Source organism: Falco cherrug, assembly GCF_023634085.1.
Source record: "Falco cherrug isolate bFalChe1 chromosome W unlocalized genomic scaffold, bFalChe1.pri SUPER_W_unloc_1, whole genome shotgun sequence".
Taxonomy (NCBI): Eukaryota; Metazoa; Chordata; class Aves; order Falconiformes; family Falconidae; genus Falco; species Falco cherrug.
Genome location: NW_026599288.1, coordinates 10,864,509 through 10,884,248, shown reverse-complemented (window position 1 = coordinate 10,884,248; position 19,740 = coordinate 10,864,509). Strand labels below are relative to the sequence as shown.

At 42.9% G+C, this 19,740-nt stretch overlaps 1 pseudogene; it reads left to right on the top strand.

The window, feature by feature from the left end:
- Window positions 1–3,263, top strand: part of LOC129734890 (talin-1-like) — a 35,654-nt pseudogene extending 32,391 nt beyond the window's left edge.
- The last annotated feature ends 16,477 nt before the right edge of the window (window positions 3,264–19,740 follow it).

Below are 19,740 nucleotides of genomic sequence, written 5' to 3'. Positions count from 1 at the left end.
AAATCAGTTCTTGCAGTGATAGTTGTAGCATTTGCTGTGTCTCTAGCCAGCCTGCAGCTCATGCTGGGTGATCAATCTCTCCTGTACCTTTTGCTGGCATGATGGAAAGCATCTTGTCCATCAGTCAATCTAAAGAGCACGCCTTCTGAACAACAGACAAAAATATGGCTAAAAAAGCTAGTTGATAAGGGTAGAGTAGCAATGCTTGTAAGCAAGGTTACAAAAGAAAAACAAACACTTGTTCATAGTGCCTGGCACATGTCTGCATGCTCAGGGCCTCCTACAAGTCCTTCCTTTCCAATAGGAAACATGTTCTCCTATGAGTGCTTGCCCAAGTACAGAAATTGAGTTGAGTAGTTAAAGAAGGAATGATCTGTGATGTTCTCATGTCCGTTGTGCAAACCTTATTAATTTGGAAACTAGCAGAGTCCAATATCTCCTGGACTCCCAAACATGATAGGTACAAAGTAAAATATATGGAAGCTAAGAAGATGCGTCCAGACCACACAATTCCCGATTCCCTTCCTTGCTGTGAAGCAGCTCCGTCCTGGGGAGATGTCAGAAGAGGTATGCGATGGGGATTGCCTGAACCTGCTCTGCTCCCCCAGTCACTCTGCTCTTACCCTGCAGGTGTCTCATGTGCTGGCAGCCCTGCAAGCTGGGAACCATGGGACACAAGCCTGCATCACAGCAGCCAGCACTGTTTCTGGCATCATTGCTGACCTTGACATCACCATCATGTTTGCCAGAGCAGAACCCTCAGTTGGGAGAACTCTGAGACCTTTGCTGACTGCAGGTACCTGGGTGCCTCACCCACACTCTGCTCAGCCAGAGATAGGGGGGCAGGCTACGTTCTGCAATCTCTCGTCTTTCTGAGCTGTGCACCAGCCTCAAGGAGAGCTTCAGGTTCAGGTCACGCTGGCTTTGTTTTCCCTCCAGCTCATACATACAGAAGGCAGGGTCTAGAGTCTCTCTACACCCCAAGGAGCATGTGTGTGCGTAAAGGGCTGTGTCCTCTCTGACTCCCTTCTCCCTAGGGAGGGCATCTTAAAGACAGCCAAAGTGCTGGTGGAAGCCACCAAGGTGCTGGTGCAGAATGACATGGCCAATCAGGATAAGCTAGCCCAGGCTGCTCAGTCCTCTGTGTCCACCATCACCCACCTGGCAGAGATGGTGAAGCTGGGTGCTGCCAGCCTGGGATCTGGAGACTCAGGTGGGATGGGGTGTGTGAGGTGACTGGAGGCTACTCATAGTTGGGTTGAAGGTGGTGTGTGGTGCTCTGGACTGGACTCTGTGCGTTGTGGAGAGGGTTGGCTGGGCTTTGGGTGGTGCTGGCTGAGCTGGACTCTGTATATACCATGTGCCCTGGTGTCCTGGTTTCAGCTGGTATAGAGTTAACTTTCTTCTTAGTAGCTAGTACAGTGCTGTGTTTTGACTACTGATGTGAGAACAATGTTGATAACTGCACTGATGTTTTTAGTTGTTGCTGGGTGATGTTTATACTAAGTCAAGGACTTTTCGGTTTCTTGGGCCCTGCCAGCGAGAGGGCTAGAGGGGCACAAGAGACTGGGAAGGGACACAGCCAGGTCAGCTGACCCAAACTATCCAAAGAGGTATTCCATACCATGGGACGTCATGCTTGGTATATAAACTGGGGGAAGAAGAAGGAAGGGGGGAACATTTGGCATTATGGTGTTTGTCTTTCCCGAGTAACCGTTACGCGTGATGGAGCCCTGCTTTCCTGGAGATGGCTGAGCACCTCTCTGCCCATGGGAAGTAGTGAATGAATTCTTTGCTTTGCTTTGCTTGCATGCGCAGCTTTTGCTTTACTATTAAATTGTTCTTACCTCAACCCTTGAGTTTTACATTCCTTTCCGATTCTCTTCCCCATACCTCTGGGTGAGGAGGAGTGAGCAAGCGGCTGCGTGGTGCTTGGTTGCCGGCCGGGGTTAAACCACGACACCTGGGGTGTCCAAATTTCCCGCTGTTTGGCCACACCAGCCCCAGCCTGAGTGTGACCATAGCCAAGCTGTTGCCCTGGTCTTGTTCTCCCACAGGTAGTCCTTATCAATGCTGTGAAGGATGTGTCCAAGGCACTTGGGGACCTGATCAATGCCACCAAGGTAGCTGCTGGAAAAGCTGGGGATGACCCTGCTGTCTGCCAGCTGAAGAACTCTGCCAAGGTCTGAGCTGGACATGATGGGAAGGAGGGGATGGGGCAGGGGGTCTTCTCTGCCTGTCTGGGGGCAGGAGGAAAACTGGGGGGCAGTCAGGGCAAGGGGGGGGAGGAAGCGGCTCATAAAAGGTGGAGTACAACATGCAAAGGAGGCATTGATGGGAGAACAAGATGCGGTGGTGTGAGTAGAGTATGGAGATGGGGCAGTTTTGGACCAAACCATGGGGAGAGGGACAGATGCTGGTAGCAGCCCAGAGCTTGCGTGGGGCTTCACCTGGTGCTCTTCTCCATTCCTCAGGTGATGGTGACAAACATCACTTCCTTGCTGAAGACAACGAAGGCCATTGAGGATGAGGCCACAAAGGGGATGCGGGCACTGGAGGCCACAATAGAACACATACGCCAAGAGCTGGCAGTGAGTACAGCTGTGATGACACAGTTGCCGTCCTGCCTGCCAGCTGCCCCCATGCCTCACCAATGCCTCTCACCTCACAGGTCTTCTCCTCCCCTGTGCCTCCTGCCAAGGTCTCCACCCCAGAGGACTTCATCCATATGACGAAAGGCATCACAATGGCCATGGCCAAATCAGTGATCACTGGCAACCTGTGTCAGCAGAAGGACATCACTGCCACAGCGTACCTGAGCGGCTGTGCCATTGCAGATATGCTGCATGTCTGCAAGGTATGGCAGGGGTCAGCAGGGGACATGGGTCTAACATGAGTTTGTGGGGGGCAGTGTGCACCCCGTAGGGGAGGTGCCTGGATGTGAATCAAGGTTTGCTGCCTCCAGGCTTCAGGAAGCCACCTACCACCCAGAAGTGAGTGGGGATGTGTGGCAGCAGACACTGCGCTTTGGCAAGGAGCACACTGATGGTTACCTGGAGCTGCTGGAGCATGTGTTGGTGGTTAGTGTCCCCATCCCAGTTTCCAGGGTGTGCAGAGGCTGCCCGTGGATGCCAGGGTACTCCCCAAACCCCCAAGGTTCTGCACCTCCTCCCGCTGAGGTCTTTGCACAGCCCCCTTTGTTGCCTGTGCTGGCACAGCATGTGGCTGAGCCCCTACCATGGAAGCAGATGTCAGAGAGATGAACAGACTTTGAAGAAAGGTGTTTGGCTAACAACAAATGGAGATTAACTGGCTGTAAACAGGTGGAGACTGGTAATTTGACAACACAGGAGCAAAAGCCTGAAGCAGCTTCCAGTGAGAGTGGTGGGAGTAAAAGACTTCAGCCAGTGGGAGAGGGACAGTGCCCATGATGGTAGAGGTGATGACTGCAAGTGCCAGTTGTGCCCTTTTGATCCAGTCTTCCTCTAGCTTAGTCATCCTGAGGACTTCAGCTGACTGCTTTAATTAACTGTCCTACAAGATGAATGTAGTTTACAAGAAGCAAATTAATACCACCTTAACCAAGAGAGTGGCAGAAAGGATTCAGTGAGGTCCTCCCAAACAGTTTGCATTCTTGGTGAGACCACAAAGGTGGAGTCAAGGGTGCTGGAGGGATGCATAGACCCACACCTACGAAGCTGCAAGAGACCTCAAACTGGGGTCAGGACAAAGACTGAGGGCAAGTCAGCTCTGCAGCAAGGTTTCACTAAGCTGGTTAGAAGGGCTTGGTAAGAGTGTGCCATTCAGGTTTGTGGATAACTGGCTAGCTGAAAAAAGGTCTCATAGACATAGTCCAGCTGGCTGGACAAAAATGCACATCACTCTCAGCTTATCTGAAGTAAAGCAAAATACACTGTCTTTGGCTGTCCTTGTTACACAATAACAGGAAGATTTTGGTGGGAAAAGAATGTTGCAGGTGGGAACAGAAAACTACAGAAGAGAAACTAGGGGCGGGCTTGGTATTTAGGCAACTAACCAATAATGAGCTTAACTTTTGTAATATGTATGAGCTAATTATAACAAGGCATAAAAGGTGACTGTAAGAGACAATAAACGAAGTCTGCTGATCACTCATATTGAGTGACTGTGTCTTCCCTCCGTCGCGACAGGAATGTAAAACTCAAGGGTTGAGATAAGAACAATTTAATAGGTAAAGAAAAAGCTGCACTCGCAAGGAAAACAAAGCAAGGAATTCATTCCCCACTTCCCATGGGCAGACAGGTGTTCGGCCATCCCCAGGAAAGCAGGGCTCCGTCACATGTAACGGTTACTCAGGAAGAGAAATGCCATAATGCTGGATGTCCCTCCCTTCCTTCTTCCCCCAGTTTATATACTCAGCATGACATCATATGGTATGGAATATCCCTTTGGCTAGTTCAGGTCACCTGTCCTGGCTGTGTCCCCTCCCAATTCCTTGTGCCCCTCCAGCCTTCTCACTGGCAAGGCCTGAGAAACTGAAAAATCCTTGTCTTAGTATAAACATTACCCAGCAACATCTAAAACCATCAGTGTGTTATCAACATTGTTCTCACACCAAATCCAAAACACAGCACTGCACTAACTACTAAGAAGAAAATGAACTTTATCACAGCTGAAACCAGGACAACATAACACATCAACATGCAAAACACCCACCTCTCAGTGTAACTGAGAGCCCAGTAGGCTCTGGTTTGAGTAGACTTAGCTTCTCTCCGTGACAGGAAAATAAGTGTCATGAAAACAGTGCTTTTAACAAGGTAAGTAGTAAAGTAAACATTGGGGAGCATATCAAGTGGCTACAGATGTGGATTTCTGTTCCTAAATCTTTGTTTCATGGTATGACCTTGGCTAAATCAGATCCTACACCAGGGGTCCTCAAACTACGGCCCATGGGCTGGATACGGCCCCCCAGGGTCCTCAATCCGGCCCCCGGTATTTACAGAACCCCCCCGCCGGGGGTTGGGGGGGGAACCAAGCAGCCGCAGGTGACTGCCTGCCCCTTCATCCGCGCCGGCCCCCTGGTTAAAAAGTTTGAGGACCCCTGTGACCTACACCTTCATTTTCTGAGATGTTTTCCCACCTTTTGGAAGATAGCATCTAAGAGCAAAGCATCATCACTGCTGCAATTCTATTGCCTTATGAGTTATTTCTCTTCTGATTCTCTCTGGTGAGCATATTTCTACTGCACAAAGCTTGCAGTCATTTTCATTATTTGTCCGTCTTTTGATTGACAAGCCATTTTCTGGAAACTACTGTCTGTCTGTACAGGCACTTAATATATCTGATGTTTATAAGATGTAGGTGATTTTACCAGTCTTTGGGAACCCTGAAAACCTGTGAATGGAATATGCTTTCCATCCTTGTTGATAACAAACTGTTTCTGTATCTTATATTGTTCATTTTATGCTGCATTCCCGCAAGTTACAGTTTCTTAAGTTTCAGAGATGGATTGCAGCTGGGTCTTTGGGCTTTCTTTATTATATTAGTATCAATGTTGCCATATTGAAACCAGGGAAAGTTTAATTACTGTAATAATTTTCGTATGTGGAAAAGTAGTCAGTTCCTTTTGGATCTAAACACTCTCAGACTTTGAAGAATTCTAAGTGGAGCTTTTGTTCATAAGCTGGTACATCTGTAGTTTCAATGTAAGAAGCCTGGAACTTCCTACTGTCATGGGTCTTGAGGTAAAGGTCTTCTTCCCTTCCTCATTTGACCTGGATGATCTTAAATGGACATCAAGACTGTCTAGACACTGGATCTGCATAAAATCCTATTTTCTGGACTATGGTAATTCTGTGTTCCTTACAAGCTTCCTCTTATAAGCATGCCTCCGAATGGCATTTCTTTGTAACTCAAATCTGAGTTTTATTTAAAATCTGAAGTGGAAAGTGTATTGGGTTTGTGTGGCAAGGTTTAGGCAGCAGAGGTGCTACAGGGGTTATTTCTGTGAGAAGCTGCTAGAAGCTTCCCCTGTGTCCGATAGAGCCAATGACAGCTGGCTCCAAGATGGACCCACCACTGGCCAAGGCCAAGTCAATCAGCGATGTTGGTAGCACTGCAGGGATAACATATTTAAGAAGGTGGAAAAGTTGCTGCACAACAGCAATTGCAGCCAGAAGAGAGTAGTGAGAGCAACAGCTCTGTAGACACCAAGGTCAGTGAAGGAGGGGGAGGAGGTGCTCCAGGGTCCAGAGCAGAGATTCCCTTGTAGCCTGTGGTGAAGACCATGGTGAGGCAGGCTGTTCCCCTGCAGCTGATGGAGGTTCACAGTGGAGCAGATATTCACCTGCGGCCCATGGAGGACCCCATGCCAGAGCAGGTGGATGCCCAAAGGAGGCTGTGAACTTGTGGGAAGTCCGCCATGGAGCAGGCTCCTGGCAGGACCTGTGGACCCCATGGAGAGAGAAGCCCATGCTGGAGCAGGTTTTCTGGCAGGACTTGTGACCCCATGGGGGACCCATGCTGGAACAGTCTGTTCCTGAAGGACTGCACCCCGTGGAGAGGGACCCACACTGGAGCAGTTTGTAAACTGCAGCCCGTGGGAAGGACTCATGTTGGAGAAGTTCATGGAGGACTCTCTCCCATGGGAGGGACCCCACACTGGAGCAGGGGAAGAGAGCGAGGAGTCCTCCCCCTGAGGAGGAAGGAGCGGCAGAGACAAGGTGTTATAAACTGATCCCAACCCCCGTTCCCCATCCCCCTGTGCCACTCAGGGGAAGGAGGTAGAGAACCTGGGAGTAAAATTAAGCCCGGGAAGAAGGGAGGGGTGGGGGGAAGGTATTTTTAAGTTTTTATTTTAGTTCTCATTATCCTACTCTGATTTGAATGGTAATAAATTAAACTAATTTCCCTGAGTTGAGTCTGTTTTGCTTGTGATGGTAATTGGTGAGTGATCTCTCCCTGTCCTTATCTCAGCCCATGAGCCTTTCATTATATTTTCTCTCCCCTGTTGTCATGTGAAATAAGGGGAGGGATTCTTTTGACCCCAGGTATTTGATCTGTCTATTAGTGCCCCAGGAAAGCTGAGACCCTTATGCCCAACCAGTCTGTCAGTGTCCCGTTATAGGGCCCCTTCACTGAACAGTCCTGCTGGATCGGAGGGTGATTCAACTGACTTGTTCAGGGAAACACACCAACAGCATAAGGGGGACCCCTCAGCAGATCTTCCCACTTTATTTGGATATGTTGCCCGCTGCTGGCAACTGCTAGCGCCCACAAAGGACTCACACTAACAATTTACAGAATAAATAACACTATTTATTATAAAACCATGACAAGTTAAGATTCGTGATTGCCAGTGATAGGGACTGTCTGCAAAAACAAGCTTGAAGTGATACACAACCAAACTATATACAACCAAAATATTAATCATTAATAACAGCTAGTGTGAGTTAGTTATTTAGTGTGCATAAGACAAAGTTGTTACCCAATAGGCATCCCTATGGGGAAGAAGACAGGTTCAGCCTGTCAACTGATCCCAGAAGTTACAATGGAGTCTTCCCTAACTTCCCCCCTCATTCATTCACTTTTTATACTTTTCTTTACTCTCAGGTGGAGCTTGAGTGACTCTAGTCATACATTCTTTCATTAATGATTGGTGTAAACTTCTCTCGCTGTCATTTAAAGACATAGTTGATAAGAAACAGAAAGCGCATGCTTGGTGAGGGGTGGTCATGCCTTGGAGGTGGGTAACTTTGGGATGGTGGTGTGCATTAGTATTATAACGAGATTATAATGAGCAAGGTTCATCTAAGGAGAATAGTTTCGCCACAGTTGTTGGCCCAGCAACGGTCATCTTCTCATATATTTTCCATTTGACAGCCGCTATGCAGCTTATCGGCTGTATGGTACCATCAAGTTCCCAATGCCACAGGGTCTCCACTCCGCTCCACCCTCCACTGCTCCTCTAGGCTAGCAGGTTGTGTTGCCTAGGGAACCATGGTGGAGTAGATTCCATGCATGCCAGCTGTCAGAAAGTGGCAACTGTATTTTACCCTAAAAAGCTTGTTATAATACTACAACTTCTGTTAGGTCCCAGTTTTCTATAATTTCCCCCTCCAAGCAATTTTCCCACACCTGTCTAGTTGAGGAGGGGGAGTGATAGAGTGGCTTGGTGAGTACCTGGTGTCCAGCCAGGGTCAACTCACCACAGAAAGTCAATTACTCTGCAAGCAAATGACATTAAATAAAGAGTCCAGTCTCAATTTTGTAAAAATAAGCAACATCCCCCAAATTCTCTACTCTTTTTTTATCTACAGTTTCCCTGTAGTTCTCTCCCCCCATTTTGATCAGTAATTTGATCCATTACATATCAGCTTCTTTAGGTTTAACTGAATATTCAGCTCTATAATAAACACAGTTTCAGGTTTGTTCTGCAAGGCAGTATTTGGATATACACAATTTGAAGAGATTCTGTATGTAAGTTTTTTGCTAGCAGTAGTAAAGACATCATGCACTGTTATACCTGATTGTTGTAGATCAACAGATGTTCAAAATTAACTGAGGTTTGCCCTTAGTTACAGTTAAACACCTTTCTCTGCCTGAACATGTACTGAAAAATCATAGTTCTTTCTCCTTCTAGACCCCCAGCATCCCACACCACCTTAGAGTACAAATTCAGTGAGTTGGAACAACAGGAATTATTACTGATGCTCTGTCTTTTTTTTTCATATTCTCCAGAATGCCTTCTTTCATGTATCCTGGTTGCTCCTTGTTTTTTTTTTTTTTTTGGTATATTGATGTGTAATCTAGTTTCTTGTTTTCTGTGGAAAATTAGAATGATCAAAATGTTGAATAAGTGCAATAATATATTTCTGAGTTTTGTAAAAGGGGTTTTAATATGCAAGAGTTTAATTTAGAGCCCACTGTTTCTTCATAACGTACCTTGTAAAAACTTATTACATTTCCCTCTGGTGGTATGAATTGGTAGTTTAAAATACCTTTTATATCGTAAGGAAGACATTGCTTTGAGGAATTAAACAGAGGAAATTCAGTTAATGCAGCAATGATATTACAGTTAAATATCAATGTGAAATTAAACAGCATTTGCTGCTCTGGTTGAACACACTATTGTTCAACTGATAGAAATGAGTTTAGTTGGAACAATTGCCAAACAAAGTTTGAAATAATCTGTAGTCAGTTACCTGTCTTAAAAACTTCCAATACGATCCTTTGTCAAAAAAGTCTTCCAATATGGTGCTTTAGAAGAAATAATTTAATTTTAAAGACCAAGATAACAAGAATAGTCATCCTTTTTCATGAGCACAAACAACGTGCTTGCAATAAAACATGAATAGATATAATGTGGTTTGTGCTATTTGTATAAAGGGCTTGAAGCTGCAGTAATCTATCTCTTGCAGATAGATTTCCATTCTCATGAAGAACTCACTATAGATTATGACTACAAGTTCAGTTTTTAAGTTGTTTTATTTTACCCAGAATCCTTTTTGCCCATGTGTACCTTTCTAGAATGCATAAACAGAAAGAAATAATGAACAACCAACAATAATGTGCCACATTCCTCACCAAACCACAGTTTCTTATTATGCCATGAAACTCCCCAAATACACTAGGTTCTGCACAAATGTTTAGGAATATGCATCCCTGCCTTAAGCAGATTACCTATATTACTTTCTCTGAGAAAACAAAGTGGAACTTTCTGCTAAAATCTGAAATTATTCAATCTGTAAAATTTTATCTTGTAGTTGTGTTCACATTACTTGGCATGAGTTTACTCTCAGTGGTACTAGTTCTGTATCTGCATCAGTACGCTGCTTTTAGTTGGTTGGCTACTTTATAAAAAAAAAAAAAAGAAAAAAATCATTTGTGCCATTTTCTTCTCTGGCATAGCATGCCCACAACCTGTAGCTGAAATAAAAACCTTTCTCTCTGTCTACACCTAGAAGCAGAGATTTCATGACATACAAAGTGACCAGTGTGGGCCATGCTTTCTCATCATGTGTTAGGCTAACTGCTGCACAGCCTTTCTCCCTCAACCCCACTCCCATACTCAGCCCCCATATGCAGATCATGATTATGTGTGACTGGGGTTCATCTATAATATCTACTTAACCCTGTTTGTTTTTTTTTTATGGGTACAGATGCTTAGCAGTAATGAGCCATATTTTGACACACATTGTTTCTTTCTTGCTTATGCTATGAAAAGAGAAAGTCAGCATTGGCTGCTGTTCAGAGATTCTCCCAGGAGAGGCAGATGAGCCTGTCAAGCTCCTGGTTTGGATGTAGAGATGCAATTCAGTGGCTCTCACCTCTTCTCCTCCTGCTGTGTTAGCTTCCTCTTGCACAGTGTGGCACTGCTCTTCCCTCCCCTCCTGCTTCCTGTGGGGCTGTGAGCTGCGGACCTTCTGTGCCTAACACAGGGGTCCTTCACAGGGGACAGTGTGCAAGATAATGCTCTTGCTTCCTCCTTTTCCACCACACCCCTTTGCCTGATTCAGATCAGGCAAAATTGCATCCATCACATGACATCCTGTGACCTGGTTTGTGAGCTTGGGATGCCAGCATAGTGTTTTACAAGATCTCCATGTGTTCTTGCTACAAGCAATGTGTGACCATTAGAGAAGTAACATCACTTGACTACTGGCTATACCTGCTAGGTAAAAGTGGACTTTAGAAGACAAGTCATAGACAGAAATAACTAAAACTAGCCTTAAGATTGTACTTGTCATGGGGCCTTTGGACACAGGGAACTGAAAGTTTACATATATGCCAATTAAGTCACATCCTCAACTGATGCTGTTTTTTAGAAATGTGTTATATTAAAACATCAAGCAATATGTTACCAGTATTTCTTATTTCTCTTGGCATTTCTAGAGCATTTTAAGATATTGTCTTTTGACTGGAAAGACCAATAAAACAAGTAGATCTGGACTGCTGATTTTCCTGTACTCTTGTTTTTTGTGTGGCACTTGGATTGGATTTGGGTAAGGAAAGCTTTATCTACTGAAATTCAGTCCAACTACCACATTTTGGCACCATGGAAGTGCATTTATTTTCTTCAACAGATGCACAAGGAAAGGCTTTTCCACAAAAGACACCACTGATGCAGTGAGTTGCACAAACTGGGAGTGATGGACATTTCTCCTCCTTACTGTGTATGAACTATTCACGCTCAGTGCTCTGAGCTTCCTCCCAGAAATAGAGGACCCCAACCTCAGTGGGCCATCTCCTACGCAATGCAAGACATACTGGAAAAAAGATCAGCAAAAAGCAGCCTTTGTGGGGCTAAAGTTCCTGGAGTTGAGTTAGAACAGAATGACAGAACAGCAGAAGGAATGAGACATGACATGTATGAATCCTTTTTGTCTGATCTAAAGCACACAGGTAGGCTCAATCTAATTGGCTAGTACAAATGATTATAGCTGAAAACTTGGCTTTTTGATTGTACTGTAACTTGTACATACATCTTTTTTCTGGGTATTTTGCATGGCCATTATTTGTAAGGGACGAAAATAAGTTGACCTTGTAGAGAAACAAGGCTGAATTGGCAGAACTGTTAGTGTACAGATAAGCGGCCAAATTTGGCAGTGAATCCACAAGCATGTGAGCAGCTTGTAATGAGCAACTGCTTTGCTACACATAGACAAATTCCCAGGTGCTCTGCTGCACGTAGGCACATTCCAGGGCAGAACTTGGGTAGATAAGCGATTGTATATAACCAGCACTTATGTATGCAATAAACAATCTCACTTCTTCACTGACTTGGGGTCTGTGCCTTCATATGCCACAATTATTTATCCCTAGTGGAAAAGCTAAAATTTCCAGTTACAAATCTGGAACACATTGCAGTAGAGAACATTGTGCTCAGACATTTCACAAACATCTGTCCCTGCCCATTGGGAACCAGTATCTCTGTAGCATTCCTCCTACTTCCATGAACTTGTCTTTAGTGTATTTTTCCTGGGAAGGATATGAGGAGTTGGAAAGAAATCTGGAGAAAGCACATTGTGCATCTAATGGGTTTTACATGCTTCTTTTAGACTGCCAAGCAAAAGTGATTTTTGTAGTGTCTGTTGTGAAATCAATAATGCAATTCTTGATCCCCTAAAAAGGCTTTGTTTGGAAGAAACAGTGTACTGTGACCCATAAAGAGAAGCTGGAGTTGTTTTGGAGTTTGCAGACTTCTGTAAAATAAATTTTAACTTTGATGTTTTTAACTGCTGCCAAACATCTTATTCTCTGCTGTATTCAGTCAAGATTGCAAGAGGCAGCATCTTCTTAGTCACTTCAAGGAGCCACTACTCTGTTGTGTAATGTGATGAGAGCAGTCTTAAAAAACTGCTCTTTGGCTCTATGGGTATATCTTTGTAGCAGCAGGGGTTTAGCAGTCCTTTTTTATGTTAGTTCAGGTTGTGTTATTTGTGAACCTTATAAACCTTGCTTTTCCAATATATGAACTTTTTATCACCTGTATAAGCTCAGCCTGCAGTGAAAGAAAGTTAGGCTAAGTGTCATGGTTTAACCCTAGCTGGCAACCAAGCACCACGCAGCCACTTGCTCACTCCCTCTCACCCAGAGAGATGGGGAGGAGAATCAGAAAGGAATGTAAAACTCGAGGGTTGAAATATGAAAAAATTAATAGGTAAAGAAAAAGCTGCACTCGCAAGCAAAGCAAAGCAAGGAATTCATTCAGCACTTCCCATGGGCAGGCAGGTGTTCGGCCATCCCCAGGAAAGCAGGGCTCCATCATGTGTAACAGTTACTCGGGAAGACAAATGCCATAATTCCAGATGTCCCCCCCTTCCTTCTTCTTCCCCCAGTTTATATACTCAGCATGACATCCCACGATATGGAATACCTTTTTGGCTAGCTTGGGTCAGCTGTCCTGGCTGTGTCCCCTCCCAGTTTCCTATGCAACCCCAGCCCTCTGGCTGGCAGGGCCCAAGGAACTGAACAGTCCTTGATTTAGTATAAACATCACCCAGCAACAACTGAAAACATCAGTGTCCTATCAACATTGTTCTCACACCAAATCCAAAACACAGCACTGCACCAGCTACTAGAAGAAAATTAACTCTAACCCAGCTGAAACCAGGACACTAAGTCATATTGCCTTATAATTGTTATGCACTCAGAGTACTCAGACAGTCATTTCCTGCAGCTCACCTGGTGTGCAAAAACTTGTTTGCCTTTGTCCACAGGAATGATGTTACTGTAACATTGATCTAGATGCAAAATATGAATTCTGTTTTCCTGCACAAAGTCTAGGGCAAGGATCTTTCTGGGAGGTCAGACATGTAACTGAAAAGCTAGGCATAGAGGTGCACAGGAATAAATACAGATTCATACTGGGTCCAGCATGGATTTTAGTTTTGGTGTTCATATTCTCTAATAAGAAAGCCAGACCCTCAAGATGATCATCTGTTTAGTTTGCATCCCCAACATTCTCCTCCATGTGAAGCAGCCTACAAGATCAATGCTGTATAGAGGTTGGCAAGTAGGGACAGAATAGTGCTTAAATCATTATTTGAACAAAAGAGCTGATTAAACATCTCTCAGGGCAGAATATATACTATAATCCCAATAAAATCAATAAAGGATGAAAATGAGCTAGAGTCTAGATAAACTTGGTACTTTATATTTTCAATATTCTAATATCATAATTAACAGGACGCTCTTAGCTCTACCACTTCACTTTTTGGTGATCTCAGATGATGGTATGTCTTTGGATTCTATCTTTGTATTGATAGATCAAAAACCAACCTGAGTCCTTCTGATCCACCCTCCTTTCATCCACTCATTTCTCTCCCTGCTCTCTTATGAAATTAGATGTTCACACACTTTCACCCAAACCTCTTTATCTTTGTTCCCAAGCCATTGCTGCTCCCCACATTTCCAGTCATTAATATTACCACCTCCCTGCTGTCTAACCTTCCACTGAACCACATAGATGGAGGCTGCTTTTACTCTGCTTCTGGGACTTGTTTCTGGGCCCAAATGAGGGACAGCTCCACCCAGTTGATAATTATTCCTAAGGGATAGTTTGGATATCACCGTTACAGCACTTTTTTCCTATGGACATCCCTACTCTTTGCCACAGCAATTACTCTGCCGGCTCCAAGTGGAGGTGGTTGTGTCAGTCCACCATTGACTTGTATTTCCACTTGTCCTAAAAAAAACTCTTGCTCTGAACCTTGGTGGATTTTGGAGACACCAGCAGAGTTTTGTGCACAATTTAGAGTATAGGAGGTCGATAGAATCTCCCAGCTAGAGATCTGAGGGATGCAAACCAGTTGAGTGCTTGGGGTGAGGCTGATTCCCATAGATGTATCATTTATAGTCTTTTAGCATTTAATTCTGAAGCCATTAATAGGTTTCCTGTCCCTCTAGGGTGAGAGGAAGTGCTGCTGGAACCATAGACTACCCCAGGGCTACAAGGAAGTACGCCAAAGTTATGTATGTGGCTGCTCCCTTTGCTCAAGAAGTTACTGAGGTAAATTAAACTTCTGGGAACTTTTATTTCAAATTGAATTTTTAACTGCTTGCTTCCTGGAAGTGAAGACATCAAGCTTACTGTCTGAGCAAAGCGTAAACAAGAATAAATATAGAGACACTTAGCGAAGGACTCACAAGGAAGGCAGATAGTGGGATGTTTATGCTAAATGTTATGCCCCTCATATTTAGGTAACAAAAAATGAAGTAACTCAAGTGAACGCTACCAATGTAATGTTTTTATCTGGAACAGGGTCATCTCCTTCCCTAAGGAGACATGCTCACAGAGCATTTCAGGTCCATTTTCTTATTCTCCTTTCCAAAGAGGGAGGGGTTTATAGCATGATCAGTGGGAAATCAGAGCACAAGGCTCCAAGAGGAAAACATACTGCATTCCCAATGGTTGGTGCTGTAAGGGACCTTTGGCAGTAAGTACTGTCAAAATCAGCATAGTGATCAGAAGAGGATCAGAGGAGAATAGGGGTGGAGATTGCTGCATTCTCTGAAACAGATTAACAGAGGGATTCATGTTAAAATGTGGTTACAGGTACAGCTTCCACTTAGGGGCAATGCTCTTGCATCAGATACTTGGGTGCTTTCATCATGGTTGTTCTGACAAGACTAGAATTCAGGCATGTAAACTGATGGAACGGCTCTTACAGAGCTGACAGCAAGGGATTAGTTAATACAAATGTGATGGAAAGGAGTGAAAGAAAAACTCCTAAACATATCGTTTAGGCTCTGAGTTAGAATACAAAGGAAGACCTCCAAAATAAAACAATGCTGCAGAAAAAATGTGAGTGATGAAATTATATGTGCTGTCAAAAAGATACATTGATTTTTTAAAAAGGATAAAATCTAGAAAGTGCTAGTACTTTACTAAGGCTTTTACATGGGGAAAGATGTCATGGGAAAAGCCTTAGGAGTCCCTTGCAGCACAAGATGAGAGATCTTGGAACATGGCAAAGCTCAGGTTTCCAAGATAAGTCTCCAGGTGTCTGTATTCTAATGATTTAGCATGTCTGCGTTTATATGTTCTGTCTCCTGAACATCTCTTGATTATCACATATGGAATCATGGGATTAAAATACCTACATTGTTTTAAATGGAATTTTGATGAATTTGTGGGCAAGCAATGTCACATGGCTGGCTGTTCATCCACTTCATATAGAAAATCTCTAGATTTGATCTCCTGCTTCAAGATATGTTCATTTGTTTTTATTAATTGACTGTTTGATATAAAGTAAGTGTGCATTGGAGTAGAGGTCAGAACACAGCTGCATATCTAAATCACCAAACAACAGAATGATGATATTTTTATCTCAGAATCTTAAATTGTTTTCCATGTAGCAGTACAATTTTAAGCAAAAGAAGAGACCATAGTGTCCTCATATGCCCCCATCCTGAGAGCTTTTTACAGGGCCAAATCTCTCCTCCAGGACAGGTGCACCCTCTGCAACTGTTTTATGTAAGAATCAGTCAAGAGGAGAGCAGCACCCTTTTGCTGGCAAAATGAGTGTGGCAGAATGGCAGCCTTTTACAAAGATCTGTCTCTTCCAGAGAGAGCAGGGTACTTTGTGACCAGACAGGCAGTCACTGCTGGGTTACCCTGTGATGAGTTCTTGCAGGAAGACTGGGAATGGAAAGTTACACATTGACTGAAATTTCATTTAAATATTATTTGAATAGGTTTGAATACTGTAGAAACTGGTAAAAATTTTGTGCTGTTCATAGATGTAATGAATGTATTCAGCTGTCTTAGGTACTCTTTACAAAATGTAGATTTGTATGTGTTATTGATTCTTTTGAAGTAGTCATCAAAAACAGTACATGAACTCTGTAGAGAGGTTGAAGTGACTTAAGTTTCTAAGTCTGTAGGATCAGGGCTTCAGATATGTAGAGGAGAGAAAAAAAAATACTTTGAATGGGCATTAGGTGCATCTATGTGATTGATACACAATGAAAAAATGGCTACACTGGTTACCAGGCTCAGGCAGATCTTGTGTATATTTGTACAGGCACATGGATGCCATGTATGTGTTGCACAACAAACACTCACTGTACTGGGTACAAGTTTCATTCATGCTTGAAACAGGAACTACAGGTTTGCAGGGAAATTATGATGCAATTTATAATTGATATGTTAGAACATATTATAGTTTAAATATTATTAAATAAACTGAAGAAAGTCCCAGAGACAATGAGAAGAAATGTAAAACGTTTGTAAAGCATGCTATTAAGAGGGACTGAGGGAATTGAGTTTGTTTAAACTGCAAGAAAGACTACTGCAAAACAGACACAGTCTATCCATACAGTGAGGCTATTATAAAAAAGGAAGGTGATCAATAGTTTTCTATTCTGTATGGGAAAAGAGCAAGAAAAAAACATCATCTTTTGTTGCAGAGAGGGCTTGAATCAAACAGTAGGAGATACTTCTAACTGAAGTGTAACACTGGATGTGGTTAATTGAAGATTTTCACAGCCATGTTAGTTTTCAAGAGCAGGTCTGTCAAAGATGGTGGTTGTACTTGATCTTGCCTCTGCACAGGCACTTAGGCTATACAGATCTCTCTGAAGCCCCCATTGCTGTGATACCAGTTTAGCCTGAGCTTAGTAGAATGTAAGGACATGGCAAAAATCAGAAGTGAGATGTGGGGAGTAAATGAAACAGGATAAAATGCAGCGTGGATTCACTATTTGTAGATCAAGCCAAACTTGCTGTATCTTTTTCTTTCTAAATATAACTAATTTCCTTGACAAAAACAATTTACTAGATGTCATTTATTTGCTATACCTTCTAGTGTTTGGTATGATGCCTTGAAAAAAATTATTAACTGAATTGAAGAAGATGGGTTTCTATAGAACCACTCAGGAGTTTAAGGCACTGGGTAAAAGAGAAACAGAGAAGAGTAACATTGAAGGGGGGGTTACTAGTAAAGTTCCTCACTTGAGACAAATCTTAATAATTCTATTAATGATTTTGATATTAAAAGAAGACAAGTACTGATTAAATGCAATGAAATTGTGGTGGTGCATCTCACCCTCTTCCCTGGGCCACTTTATGGTCTCAGAAATCCCCATTAGGCCTTAGCTTCTGTGCAATAAGTTGGGCAGTTAAGCGTCCCTTGACCATACTAGCAACTCTTGCATGATTGAGGTGGGAAACTGCACTGGCTGTACCAGAAACATCCCTTATCTCAACAACACCTGCCTTGGAGGATTCCTTATCTGCAACATGACATCCCTAACAAGCCTGAGAACACTCTTTATTATGACTCTGACTGGTATGATACCACCACAATGGAATTTTGAGAAAAATTCCACCAATTACCAATTCAGATTGTAGCCAGGATGGAAAATTACTGATGACTGAAGTCAATCATCTCCAAACCTATAAACTGCAGTCCTAAGAGGCCCTTTGAGCTCTCCTGGACCACAGCATGCTGCAAACAGCATCTCCCTCTGAGTGGGACACCTCTCAGAGCTTGTAAACTTCCAGGTTTGCAATACTAGGGGGACCATTGCCGAAAGCTGACAACAGGACCTGGGCTGATTTTCCTGCTTCTCAAGGCTCAACCCTTTACCTGTTGTGAAATGCAAAGGCATTTGACATATTTCACTGATCTCAAGGGGAACTTTTAAGAGGTATATACCTTTGTATGTATATCTCTATACTTCTTTTGTGTCTGTGTGTATGAACTGATTTAGTAACCTCATAAGTATAGTATAAGTATTACCATTTTGAATCCATAGTTAAGCCACCTTAATAAAGTAAATCCTACTCGATTCACATTGTAAATGATAAATTAGTTGATGATTAAGTGCTGCTAAAAATCCTATGATCAACCTTAAACTGTTACTTATATCCTTTAGACATAAAATGTTGTCCAAGTCTGAGACTAGGATTAGATCTAGTCACACCTAAGCTCTATTAAGAGTTTAGAAAGCAAGGGGGTCCACTCTGAACCTCATGACTCAATGGGAGGGTCTCCCTTACTCTTTTACATTTCTGGTGTCTGTGTAAATCATTCCAGCTTAATTTTGATTCTTCTTTGTGTGATTTCTCTATGTAATAAGTAATAGAGCGAAACTTGCCATCGAATTTTGTGAAGTCACGCTCCCACAAATTCCTATCAAAACTATTTCACTTATACCTTTGATGGTGATTCTTTAAATGAGTTAACATAAACCAGTCATTCATGACAGAAATTCATTTGTGTGAAGTGCGAAGTCATTCCACTTGAGGACTAACAACAAGAATTTTTGCTATAAACTGGGAGATAATTAGTTGAAAATGTTTAAAGGATGACTGCATATTGAGAGAATTAGATGGTAGTAAAGCAGTAAATGAGATCTTGGAATATGTCAGTGAGGTATTTAGTAACTATTAGATAAAAATAATGGTTTTGTGCATCCCTAACTTAATCTGCAATGCCATTAACAATTCTGCTTGCTTATGTGCAAGAAGAGTAAGGGCCCAAGTGCAAAAGAGGACTCCAAAGGATTTACTTTTAGTCCATCAGAAAGAAGGCTGAGAGGGTGTACTATAACTGAACATGGGAATTAAGAGCTACTTACATGCTAGAAAGTATCTGGAATAAGGAAAAATTGATATAAAATAGTTTTATAAAACTAGGAAATTAAAAGGGAATTCCTAAGGATAGGTTAATAAACAGCTTCCCAATTATAGTTATAGAGGTAAAAAGCCACATCCTAATTGCTTTTACAATGGAGTTTGGTGAATTCATGGCAGGAGTTGTATGATGCAGTATTGATGATAACAGGGCATCTGCCTCACAGGCTCTTGCTTTCTTGCCTTCCCCTCCTGCAGTAATAAACATACATGTCTTTTGCTTTCACATGCTGCTGTGGTAATTGGGGACATGAGAACTGTCATCCTGGATCATGTGATCTAGCATGCCCCAGGTCAATTTTCCTTCTACTCCTCACACAGACTAGTGGGTGCCTGAGGCATGAGAATTTCTGTCCCTTTTAAAAGTTTATATATGAATTTATCTGATGTGAGTATAGATGTTCTCATTGTCTTCATAAACGTGGAAAGTCATCTGGATTCTGCTGAAATCTTTGCCTCAGTGTATTCTGAACTAACTAACTGTAATGTGTGAATTTTCAGCTGCTCATTTCATGGACTGCCACTTTGCCCCTTCATTAGAAGAGAGCATAAAAGGCACATCTTCTTTCCACTTAATTGAGATCCTCATCACTTAATGTCTTCTTTAATAGCACTCC